This window comes from Apostichopus japonicus, chromosome 19 (assembly GCF_037975245.1).
Source record: "Apostichopus japonicus isolate 1M-3 chromosome 19, ASM3797524v1, whole genome shotgun sequence".
Classification (NCBI taxonomy): Eukaryota; Metazoa; Echinodermata; class Holothuroidea; order Aspidochirotida; family Stichopodidae; genus Apostichopus; species Apostichopus japonicus.
Genome location: NC_092579.1, coordinates 10,002,251 through 10,015,782, shown reverse-complemented (window position 1 = coordinate 10,015,782; position 13,532 = coordinate 10,002,251). Strand labels below are relative to the sequence as shown.

The window sequence follows — 13,532 nt, the reverse complement described above, 5'->3', positions numbered from 1 at the left end:
AAAGGTTAGTTCTGAAGAAGATAGCGTTGCACACGAATATGAAAATGTGCTTCGTACGCCACAAGTAGCATGATGGGCTCAGAATTGATGCACTTAAGGATTTGATTAACGATGTCTTTCAACGAAATCGTTTTTCATACGGATAGGTCCTCAGTAATGTAATGATCTCAAAATATTTATTTTTCTGTGCCAACGCAACATACAATTGAGCAGAATTTGACCACAAAATGTCTGCAATGTCAAAAAATGTGCAAAACTGAGGGGAGGGTGTTAAAAGCTTTAAAAAAAAAAAACAATTTTATCAGCATATTCCTGAAATGGATTAAAACTCATCAAATATCTAACTTTGCTAGGCTGCAAAAAGTTTAGGTTGCCTGCTGTATCGCTGCTAGTAATATTTGAAGTTGCGTCAATTACGAAGGTGCATCAGTTATGAAGCCTATAAGTAGTAACAGTATTGTCAATGCTGGAGGTGAACCTGGGCATAGTAATGCTGAACAAAAGAAGCCTTTAATTTTGCTTAAAAGAAAAGTTCTTTTAAGTTTGTACACCAATTTAATCTTGGGAAAATTTGCAAATTGACATTTTAAAGTTTTACCTGCAAAAAGATGTAGCTAAATGTATTAAAAACTTGATTGAAAGGCTATTGATCTCTTACTGTAAATGCATTTACTTTGAGCCTCAGATCTTGATTATAAATTGTTCCTTCTTAATTATGTCCATATTTGAATCCTGATACATCTCTATTTTTTTTTGGTTAGAATTACAAAATTATTATATTCTTATCGTATTACTGTGTCTGAAATAGAGTAAAGTGTTTGATATTAATACAAAAAGCCAACTCTATAGTCAATGGTTCAGTGTTTTGGTTTTTTTTTTCATGTACATGGATATGTGATGAAACATCCAACATAGATCTTACAAAAAAACATTTTGAATACAATTCTCTACAAGAACTCCAAAATTCCTCACAAAAGATTGTTGAGGTTGGGAATCTCTACCAAAATTCCAAAGCTAGTGCATGGGTCGGCATAGCTGTTGAATACCCTGCGTTATTGAAACTTAACCAAAATAGGTGCTACGGGCTACGAGGTAAAGGTGGATAAGTGATAACATGTGTATACTTTTCTATAAAGAATGATTTCGTAGCCCGTTGGCTCCTAGCCACTACATTCTTCAAAATTTAGGGTTAGGGTTAGAGTTAGGGGTTAGGGTTAGGGTATCTGTAGCCCGTTGGATGTCGCCCAGACGTACCTTACGTTTTACTTTACTTTGAAAACGTTTTTGTGTATACTTTACTATAAAGAGTTAGGGTTAGGGGTTAGGGGTAGGGTGACTTCGTAGCCCGTTGGGTTTACTTAAACACAAAGCTAGACCCAGTAGCCCGTTGGATGTCGCCCCGAATCCCCACGTTCCCGTTGGATGTAACCCCACATCTTCAGGCTTTACTTTCCTTCACAGAATGACTGCGTAGCCTGTTGGTTCGTTGGCAACAGAAACAAAAACGGACCACTTACCCCGTTTGATATCGCCCGTTTTACAAGTATATGCATTGTACATTCGAAAAAAGGGAAAAAATATCTAAGTCCAATGGATCCAAGGATCAGGGGGGACCATCAAGTCACCATTAATTAAGGACCCTATGGGAGAGGGGAAAAACTGTAGACACAAAAATCAGACCAGATTACAAATCATACAATTCTTAAAGTGCTTGTCCAAAGCATTCTTAAACCCATTCACACTACACTAGCAAGTACAACTTTCTCAGGCAAACCGTTCGGCTCATTCACAACCCTATTACAAAAAAATGTTATGCCGAATATTATAATCCTACTTTGTAACTTCTGGAGTTTAAGACAATGACCTCTGGTAGAACTGGTACAACTTACTACATAGTACTACTCAGTACTAACTACTATCAAAGTGGCTATTGTTACGACTAGTCGTAAGAATAATTCCCGACTACGCATGCGCAGTTGCTATTTTCGTGACCAGGAGTACTATTTTTACGATGAGGAGAAACAATAATTTCCGGTTAGGGTTAGGGTAAGAGTTAGGACTGAGGTTTAGGGTTATGTTTTGGGTTAGGGTTACCCCTACTACATGCGCAGTTGCTTTATTTACTTTACTGCGCTTGAATTTGCCTTTGTCGTAAGAATAGTTTATAAATAATTGATACGACTCGTCGTAAGAATAGCCACGGCCAACTACTATTATAGTCAGTATTGCGAAGTTCGGCATACTGCGAAGTTCGGACACCCTAAGAAATACATGATTTCACCATGAAAACCTACAGGAAGAGCCAAATTTCACCAAAAAGTACGAAGCTACAGTTATTTTCTCTCCAAAATGACCCATGTGCAAGAAATTACTTACATATTTGTCAATAAAATGACGACGATCTATGAAGTCAGTTATAATTACTGAAAGAGCAACTGCGCCACCAATTTTATCACCAGCTCCACACTGTGGGTTGCGTGTCCGTACTTCGCAATACTCTAGCAAAGAAATACCAGTTCCACAATCACGAAGAATCTTCTTTGATTACAACGTGAAAACAGTGTGCAGGAAAGAAAGTTGGCCGTGTATCGTACTATAACACAATTCTCCCACCATATGAGGTATATTTTCCGGTGATTTATACCAGAAGATTTAGTTTGGGGGTGTTTTAAGGCTTAGGTGTCCGAACTTCGAAGTGACCATGCTACTACTAGTATTAGCAAACATGAAATAGTCAGTGGATATATTGTCAAAACTATACACATTCTTGAGACCAGCTGTGACTCATGACTTGAGCAAAGCATGATCACTTGATTGCATGATACCTCTAAGGCATGTACCACAACAAAATTAGGCTACTTGGTTTTTACAGGCCTAACTTAGGCCCTTTGGCCTAAATGTTATCGCCGGAGCAGACTAGCCTAGACCTGTCTACGGCTAGGCCTAGTCTACTCTAACTTAGGCTTGGCTTAGCCAAAAATAAATTGATTGAAAGTGCAGGGTTACTCTCACTCAGGCCTAATAGTAATACATTTAAAAAACACATTTTGTCTAACACTTATACTTATCGACTCCTCACTCTGAAAGTTTTGACAACTTTTAGGTTTCAACCTAAAGTCGGGTTCAAATGAAGTTCAAAAAACGACTGTACAATGAATAAGGTAACCTAGCCTTACAATGCATGCCTATATTTCCCTCTCGAAATTTGCAATCAAAGTATTTTAAACTTACCTTTTTTTCTGTTAAGCTTCACCGTAAGTATATCAAACAAGCATTAAACTAAATACAGTTATATAAAACAAACTACGCGAATTTAAAAAAAAAATGCGTATCGATGAACATCCGTGCTTAATTGTACCGCTGCCAGTTGTGATTAATAGCCCATGTGTGTTACTATAAAATTCGCCCATATTCTTTTCGTACCTTCCCGTACCATCAGTTAGTCTTAGTACTGTGCATGTATATATGTGTGGTATTCATAGAGAGTAGGTTGGCATCCTCGCGTGGCCGAGACTGGTCAGCGCGCCATAAAATGGAAAGTTGTCTTCGTCGCTCGCGCTGTGCCTTCAGCTACACCGTGCTGAGCATTATACTTTCACGATAAGCGAGGCTAGTTGTGCACATCACTATATTTGTGTATTTTACTTCCTTTGTTTAAAATTTGCTCAACGTGTGATGCTGTTTGTAACCGGTCTAACGGCGTCAACGTGTACGTAAGGCCTACTGCCTTACATAAATCAACCCCTGCTCGTGGAAAAGTGAACAGGATTTTTGGGAAGGGGAGGGAACGGCACCGCCCCCAGTATTGTTAAATACCCGAAAAGTAACCTTTTCGCGAGGTAAAAAGGTCCCCATTGTTTTTAAGATAGTAAATTCTTGTAATAACTGCCCGTTTGTTATTTTGGCTGAGTTATTGTGTGGTTTATAAGTCAAAGTCGCACATATGCCCTTGCACGATTAATCCCGTACGGCGAATGGTCGCCCAGTGCCCCTTGAAGTTTGTACTCCGATATAATTGAGCCACCTTCCACCACTTCTAAAAGTGAATCACCAAATTCAATGAAACTAGGACATTAACATGCCATGCAGGGATCATGGGGATATGGGTATATTAATAATAGTACAATTCCACCCTCGCCCATTTTTTCAAAGACCCCAGAGCCGTGCCCCGCCTCTCTTTTTTTCAATATCTTAAATACGTCCTATAAATGCAGAAAACGAACGTTCCGCTCCGGACAGAGGGACATGGTCCAGGACCTATATAACATTTTTATTATTATTGACAATTCCTTTTGAATTGTAGGGGTTTCGCTATATACGGAGTGCATATATCACCTAAACAAGAATCACACCGAAGCGATGATTAAATTGAAGAAATTTAGCTGACTAATTGTTTATAAGGAAGTAATCAAATCAAGAACAGCCTTAAAATGGGATTGATATATAATCGAATTTAATAAATGTTCAACGATCCACTGAAAACCTGCTGGAAAATTCTTTACAAAATTGAACAAGTACAAAGACATCAATCAGTTTTATGTTGTTGACTTACTTACAAGGTTTCTGTTCTGTTAATTTTTGAATGTTTGAAATTCAAAACTATGTATGTAGACTAATTTCCTTACTTTTCTCGCAAACGCATTTGAAGGGAAATGAAAGTCTTAAAGCATGGAGTTGTTCCATAACAAATCAATGCTCCAAGTGTGTGTGACCATGCCAGGCCGATGTAGGTTTTATAAAGGATGGTATGGCTGCGCGGGTCATATATGTCGACTGTAGGTGTATATGGTTGGGAATATTTGGGATTTTCCCCTAGGAAACGAAAAAGATATTTTAGATGTCACATGGAAGATTCTGGGGCTTATTTAGACTATAAAATATTTATATTTATCAGTCTGAACGCGAGGTTGTGCACGCTAATACCTATACTGTACATAATTATTTTTCTGAGGTAGAAATAGGGTGTGGAGGGGTCAAGGGCGGCGGAACCGGGGGGGCACAGGGGGCACGTGCCCCCCCCCACTTTTCCTCAGGTTAAAAATGTGCCCTTTTTCTACATAAAAATTGAGGTGTCTCAAGTTAGCAAGAGGCCAGGGAACCAGAATGAACACTCGGGAAGGGCCGTTTCCGGCCATCTGAGGGGTTTGTAAAACCAAAAATTTTCTTGTACGCTCCGCGCCAACCGATGGTGGCGCTCCGCTCAGATAGTCGTGCATACAACATTGCAAATCCTGGCTACGCCCATGACTTTTAATGAATTTCTGTGGGTCAAACTCAAGCTATTTCGAATGGAAAAAATTTGTTAAGATATTAACAAGAAATAAACTCTAACTCGGAGGATTCCTACATTAGCAACTAGCATGATTTCACCTCATTTTGTCTCAAAAGAAAACTTGTTCCTTGTTTCCCAATTTGCACATTGGATATTGCAGTGCTAGTATGCATATTTTCCTTGAAGGGGGGGGGGGGGTGGGGGCGTTGATGGAGTGATGTGTATACGCAAATAAGATAAGACAATAAGAGTTATTAAGGAAACTAAATATAAGGCTGCATCAGTCCAATCGAATTTCTGCAAAGTGCCCTTTGATGTCGGTGCCCCCCCCCCAGATTAAAAGTGCTTCCGCCGCCCTTGGGAGGGGTGCACCCCAAACTTTCTCAATTTAACCAATACAGATTCATATGGAACGCCAAAAGGACCACAACTTATGATGATAATATAGATTTATATGATTATATACTCATTTTATACCATAATTTACTGAGTAAACAGGATAATAATATACAGAAGATTAATAATAAGAAACTACACGACGATAATAAGAATCTACACAATCATCATGAAAAGTACGTAATAATAAAAAGAGTATATTTCTAAATTAAGAAATTAAAACAATTATAATAAGAAAGTACACGTACGTTCATAACCTAAACTGCCTACAACATACATAGCTGCGTCTGTATATATTACAGAACAGAAATCAATTCTGTGCTGCATTTACGTATGAATATATGTTTTTTTTTACATTTGTCTTATTCACATAATGTACAGAATTCCCTCTAACTTCAATTGCTGTCAACACATTTGTGTACCACAGAAAGTTTGCGGGTCGTGCGCATTCGCCTGGCCTGCGGTACTAGTACGGTGGAATCAAAGAAAATCATTATGTTACTCGTTGTAGTGCCCTCAATATTTCATCCGGCTGCAGGGCGAATAAGGGAATGCATGATTATATACCCCAGCAGGTAGATGAATATTATACAAATAATGAATGGTTTCCATTCGTGCAATAGTGCAAATATTTCATGAGTTGAAAGATGGAATGTTCCATTCAACGAGGCGCAGCCGAGTTGCAATCAACGAGCAATTGACCAATCAACGAGCAATTGACCAATCAAATGACCAGAATACAATTAGATGTTGTATAAAAAGAACTAACACATTCACTGCACCATTTCCCATGCTGCCGGGCAAATTAGAAAACTTAGCGTGTTCTTCATCCTGCATCTGGAAGTAGTATATATTTCCGTGGTTTACCGGTATCGAAAGTGAAAATACTAACTCTTTGCTAAAAATTAACATTCTGTGGGGAAACAGACAATGAAGGTGATATAAATGAACAATTTGTTAGTTATTCATTGAGGGGTAATTCGTTAACAACAATTGTAGGATAAAAGGTTTTACTTTCTTAGACCCTTAATTCCTGTAAGCAGTAACATCAGGGTCAGCTTGTAAGTTGTACTTGTAGCCTAACGTTAAATAAGCTAACGTAGGACTAAGCGTAGGCTAATGCAGTTGTGCGACATCATACATGATCAGTAACGCGAAACGTCAAATTCATTTTCGGTCAAGATCTCATTGAAATGGGAAGTAATACATGTATCGTAACAAAAAATGGGAACCTTACAATTTTGTCAATAGGCCTAGACTAGAGAAGGAAAATACAGACCAACTAAAGTTTAAACTTCAGTCTAGGCCCTAGTTTAACTTAAAGGGTGTGAAGACTCGCGCAAAAAGAAACGTCTAATGTCGGTATTAATCTGACCTAGTTTTGAATGAGGTGTAACAGAAGTGTTAGACACCACCATTGATCCCAGAAAATACGCACACAGCTTGCTACCTTCGGTAATTAGACACTAGTGTACAGTCAGTACATACAGCTGCTGTCAATACCCACAGCACAGTGTATAAACGATACAGCAATGGACATCTCAGGTCCAGCTTAAGATAACAAGGTACCACGTTTCATTACTGTCTGCATTTTGTAGCGACACGAACAAAACATCACTTGCAAGCAACAGAAAGTTAACTTTTCAGATGGCCGCACGCGGTTTGAGGCGAGTCTTCAATGCCTATCAGTCAGAGGTTACATTAGTGTTAATATCCACGGTGTTCTGACATTGGCTAGTCAACTGTGGTGTACAACTGTCTTTTGTTGGTTCAATTTTTTGGATCGTTGCTCTCAGGACATTCCTCATTTGTTTAATCGAGGCCTCCAATAACTCCTGAGACTCTTATACTTATGTTAGGCCTATTTTTGTTTTGATGGCCAAATAACTCCATAACATAAGGCCTAATAACATTATTGCCAGTATTGTTAAATGATGTCATCGTTGTTGCTCGCACACTACAGTTAGTATACTTCACACTGAAGGTTAGCTCAGGAATTCTGGTTATCACTTATATTAATCTGCCGGTGAGTTTACCCTGCATTATCCATAGATTAATGCACCGTCAGCTGACAACAGTGGGCCAATCAGATTCAAGAAATTTTAACAAGTATGAATGGAACTGGTGATAACCACCTAACAGTTTCACATTCAACCATGACACTGAAAATCTTTCTTGTGAGTGAAATGATGTAAGAAAGATCTATCTGATAGTTTAGTGTTGCCATTTTTATGTATTCTTATGCAGCAAAATGTTCTTAGCCTAACTGAGCTGGTGTCTGTATTGTAAGAGAACAGCTGCACACGCTATGATTTCATTGTCAAAATTTAAACATTAAAATCTTTAGTTCCAGGGAATAAAAGTATATCTGGCAGTGAAAATGTCTGATTAAATGTTGTTAGTCAACGTAAAGTCTCAAGACAAATATTTGAAGCCAATCAAGGTAATTACTTCAACGCTAAGTTGTTCGCATTTTCATTATACTAAAGTTACCTACCTTCACAAGTTTGGTCAAAATATTTTCTTGTTAAGGCAAAATAATAAATTATGATGGGGCTGACAAATATTTTGATATAATAATTATGTTCAATGTTAGTTGAATATTTTCTCCAGTTGAGGGAACCGTTTAAAAACTGACCCAAATTACTTTTTGCGTATAATTTTAAATTGATACATTGAATAAATTTTTATCTAACACAAATCTACAAATATATATATACATGCCTTATATGTTGACAATTCATGAAACCACTATTTTGCTTAATGTTCAGTCCACCCATTATATGATCACCAAACTACATTGTTTCAAAGATCTTGAAATTAAGTATAATCCAGCTCACATAACTAATAGTTGGAGCTATTTAGAAACTTCTGCACAGGACAGTGTGTTGTATCTTACTCATTTTACTTAATCTTTCTACAATTACCTTTCTCTTAGTGTCCTTATCCTCACACTGACCTCACCCACTCTTCTGTAGCCTTGATGCTTTGTTAGTCTTAAATACCAAGGAAACTTTGATTGTGAAAGCATTTTGACCAGAGTAGTGTGTAGATTCAGCAATTGTTACAGTTGGGAATCAGTTTAACTTTCCAAAAATGGTGGCGCTATGCAAAAATAGAAAGATTCTTTCCACCTGTTTTAAACAAGGATTCATAGTTTAGTTCCATGTTGTCTGATGACGACGTGACAGTTATTTGCATTACTCATAAATCAAATTAAACTCTGGAATCAAAGACCATGTCATTGTGTTAGTTCATGTTTGGCAACAAGTGTTAGGAAATTAACACAATTTTTATAGTGTTTGGAATTTAAACAAAATTTAACAAGTAACTGCATTGTCACTAATAGATCTCCATTGCTGTCACTTAAACTTTCTGTCAATGGAACAACAGATTTTTCTTTCTTTACTACCAAGGATAAGTTCCTTGAAAGCCTGACAATTCTCAATACCATTCAGTTCTGAAGAAGATCCTGCTAGGATCGAAATGTCAGGCCCTCTTACTTTTACAAATTCTCAATGCTGTCTGGTGAAAATGTTTCTACAAGTGCTGTCACTAGTACTTATAACCTATATGTAACTTCAATCTATTTGATGGTGGAATTTTCTCATCCCATTAAGCTCTTTGCACTGATGTAGAGGTTGTAGATGGGTGTAGAGGGGTACAGGGTATAGAGGATTGTAGAATTGCCATCACAGCATCATTTTGTTTGCATATTAAATTCATTGTCTTACTGAGGTAGTAGGACAATCAATCAGCCTTTGATTAGAACATATCAAACATTATCCCATTCCAGATATGTTTGATTTAATGTAATTTATTTTTGACTGGAGAAGCCCTACTTACAAGAATTGACTCACAATCGGTGGTCCGTTATATCTCCAAGAGCTTTTCAATCCTATTATATTCCTTTTTTGATGATTTATCCTTGAAAAATGATACATTAAGAATGCTCGATTATCAGTGTTCTCTGTATTCAGAGTTTCATAAAGTGCAACTTTCTGTTATTTCTCAAGTAATCTAAATCCAACCATTCTTGGGGGATAGATCTCTTTCAGTTGCTGCACTGCGATTGTGGAATATATTACCAATTGAAATCAAGATGGTTAAGAGTGTCTCCTCCCTTTAAAAGAAGCTTAAATTCACCTTATGCGACAAGCTTTTGTGGCTTGAGCGCCCTTTTTCTGTGTGAATACCTGTGGGTATTATAAATCTTATGATATTAATTGGAATTTTACTTTCCTTCATAGATAAGTGATATATAAAAGGAATAAAATTTAAAAATTTCCCTCAATTGCCATGGCAACCTTGTTTACTCTCTTGGCACAAAATGTTAGCAAGCTGTGCTTTGGATCCGAACATTTTATTATTCAATCAGCTTCAGTTGCTGGAATGTTGTTATATGTATCATCCTTGGACATTTGGACATAAAAAATCAATAGATGTTTCCAACAATGCATTCTATGGCCTACATCATACCTAGAATTTCACAATTTTAGACACAACTTGGCTAAATATTGCAAAGCTTGACAAATCTATTGGCTAAAATCAAGTTCTTCCTGGACCGTTCTTCCTGGACCTTTTTTCCCGAATAACAGCATTCATCATTTATTGTGCACAGGCTTTGGGAGCAGCCCAATATTTTGCCTTTGACAAGGAATAAAGAGTTAACTTTCAGCAGTGTTTTCAGCAAGATCACCAAAGATTTTATATTTTCAGCTATATTGGGCTAACATTAGGTGCGGAAATCATGCCAATTATGTTGCCTGACAATTCATGTTCTTATCACATGTTCATGTTCTTAATGTCTACTGACAGAATAAAACAAGTGATTTTTTTTCTTCTACTGGCATTTAGCCAGTCAATAGCCTGAATTTTGAGGCCTGTACTCGAACACTTCACAATGTACGAATAAGACAATCAGATATTTCAGGAAATTCCCGTACAAACTTCTAACAATCGAAAAAAAACTTGGGGCCAAATACGGACGACCTTTCAAGTTTACTGTACCAATGTTTCTTGTTCACACACACTCACACACATACACATCATGAGATTCTAAACTGAGACAATATCGGATTTTATCAGTTCCATTAATCTCATAAATGAGGAACTTCAAAGTATGAATACTGGTAATTTTTATTCTTATTAAAATGAGTTAATTAGTTTAGTTTGTTTGGATGAGGATCGTAAAAAGAAGTTCAAGAGGGTGTGTGACTTATACAAACTAATTAGTTTATGGCGGGATGAAACTGTGACGTGCCTAATGGCCTGTCGTTAGCAGCGTCATGCCATTATAATGTATACCTTTGCACCACACGGCTGGATTCAAAGTATACACAGATTATAAAACCAATTTTCTGTTAATAACCAATCATTACATGCCAGATTATTGCCTAAGGAGAGAGTCAAAATCTATGTTACCAGAAACTCAGACATCTAGATAGCTGAAGCAGCAATTTGATGCAGCTTAAATACTTGTATTTCATGCCTTATGCTGGCTGTGTGTAAAGTAAAAGTATGAAATAGTATTAAATTATCCTAAAACTAAACTTTGGTTTAAATCTATCATAACAAGTGGATGTCAGATGACTGCAGCAGATCTAAGACAACAAATAAAGCTTGGAAAATGGATAGGTAGTAGCAAGTAGCAACTTGACCATGGCTTGTACAGATATCCTTCTGCCCCTTTGTTCTTTTTACTATTTACTGCCGAGATAGTAAGAAGAGGAATAAATAAGAAAAGATATTATGAGAATTTAATTAATACTCCTCGGTCAATACAGAATTTTTTTTATTTTTCTTAAACTAAATATAATGAAATTATGCATAGTTATTTCCTTTCATTGACAAAACTGAGAATGTTTTGACTAATTTTCATAGTTTCTGGTTTGATTTTAGTGATGTTAAAGTGTTTATTCGAAGGTGGATTTTGTCTCATTATAACAATCCTAAAAACTACAAAGAAGATCACGAAAACATTCTCTGTTCCATTTTTCCAAAATGTTGTTCAGTATTCCCTTTCTTTGATTATGGTGGATAGAGAAGTTTTTCGATTGTGTATTTCTTCTGTCAATTTTTTAATTTCATCTGTCAGTGTAGATCTTCAAATTCAATAGTTTTGGACGATGCAATAACTCAGGCCTCGACTTTGCAGAACATATTTCGATGATAACCTGATCTTAATTGATTGCATCCATGTAAACATCTTTATCTACTTTGCAGAATTATTATGCAAAACAGAATACCGCATATTAGCTCTCATTTATTTCCAATTGACTGCAAGAATTCAACATCAAAGCAATCTTATCATTTTATAGTAGGAAGCCTTTTAATCAGTTCATGGGTGGATTGGTGATTTCTGTCAATCCCACATTGCCTGTCCACTCATCGGTAAACCATTGTAACGACTTTGTATCAAACCAAAACCACCCCTACATCACCAAGGGCCAATTATTAAGGATTTTTCCCCTACTTTTTTCTTCTTACTTTTGGTTGTCCGAACAGCAAATTTGGTTGTCCAAAGGAAAAGAAAAAGAGTGAACAATAATATATACACTCTGGGAGAGATGTGTAATTTTGATGAATTGAACACCAACGTTGTGCCAGTAAAACTCCCATTCGAGTGGATCATAGGCCTATGACAAATATTTGTTTAATTTCAGTATCTACAAAGTGAAAGAATGTGACACCCAATTTATTATTTGACCTATTTGGGGCAATAAGTTATATACAATTCAATCTACACTACACCTAGTCTTCTTGTGGACCACAACCAAAGCTGATTATGCTCGTCCGAACAGAAATTTGTTAGTTTTGATGGATCAGATCATCGTGAAAACATAGCTCTGCCAACCCTTTTACACCATTATTTGGCTGAAAGAATGACAACGCCACCAGGCTTACCCATTTTTAGTCAAAGGTCACTAAAGTCTGCTACAATCTTTTAAATTTTGTGACATATTTCACCGATAACCTATCGTTAAATGCATTTGTAATTTAATAACCTTTCTAGCTACTGTGCAGGTATCAAACAAAACTGAACAACGTTTATAGCTATCAGCTTCTATATAATTTTATTTCCAAATGAATAGCGACAATTAATTCGCTATATAGATGCATTTGTTATCTATTTTAAAGCACAAAATTCGATCCAGTCCAAGATTATATGTGAACTACAACCTACATCAAATTTTTATATAGTATATAACCAAAGGAGGCTACTTAAGCTCTGATATGTAATTTGTTTTGAAAGAGTTCATAGTGGGCCCCTAAACCAATGCCCAGGCCCCTTGTCAATGTTTGGTTTTGAAATAATGGAACAAATAGTAGAGTTTATATTTGGTGGTAAAGTGGATTTACACAGTTAGCCAAACACCGGTATCTGTGATTAAAACAAAACCCTTTTCTGTTTTGTGTCCTTGGGAATGCCTTTGTGGCCCTTTATAGCACAGAAAGCAATTTGGATTGTTTAATATTCTTACAAATCTGTTTTTCAAACTTGGTTTTATAGCACCTATGTAAGATAATAACGAGTTATGAGATATGAGATAAGCACACCAGAGACAATAAACAGTAGCATTTATAACCTTTGTTGGAGTACATGCACTTGAATTGAGTCCAGGCACTATAGGAATGTGTATAATGCAACAAGAGAAAACAAGTAACAAGTTATGCCTACCTTTGTACATATTTTCTAGGTGTAAACATGTGAGATGCACACCAGTTTCTATCTAAACCTCAAAAACATTACAAATTATGTTGTCATACAGAGAGCCACCCTGGTCACCTAAATGAAGCAATATTCCCTCATCCCTCTCCTCAATCCTCCCACTTTACCAAGTAGTGGGATATATCTCCCCCC

The 13,532-nt window shown here is 36.7% G+C and overlaps 1 protein-coding gene across 3 annotated transcripts in view; it reads right to left on the bottom strand.

Moving 5' to 3' along the window:
• Window positions 1-3,595, bottom strand: part of LOC139959634 (ATP-sensitive inward rectifier potassium channel 12-like) — a 73,367-nt gene extending 69,772 nt beyond the window's left edge. For all 3 annotated transcript variants that reach the window (XM_071957413.1, XM_071957414.1, XM_071957412.1), the window contains exon 1: window positions 3,232-3,595. The gene's annotated coding sequence lies outside the window, so the exon portion shown is untranslated. The remainder of the gene's footprint in view (window positions 1-3,231) is intronic.
• Window positions 3,596-13,532: the final 9,937 nt, after the last annotated feature.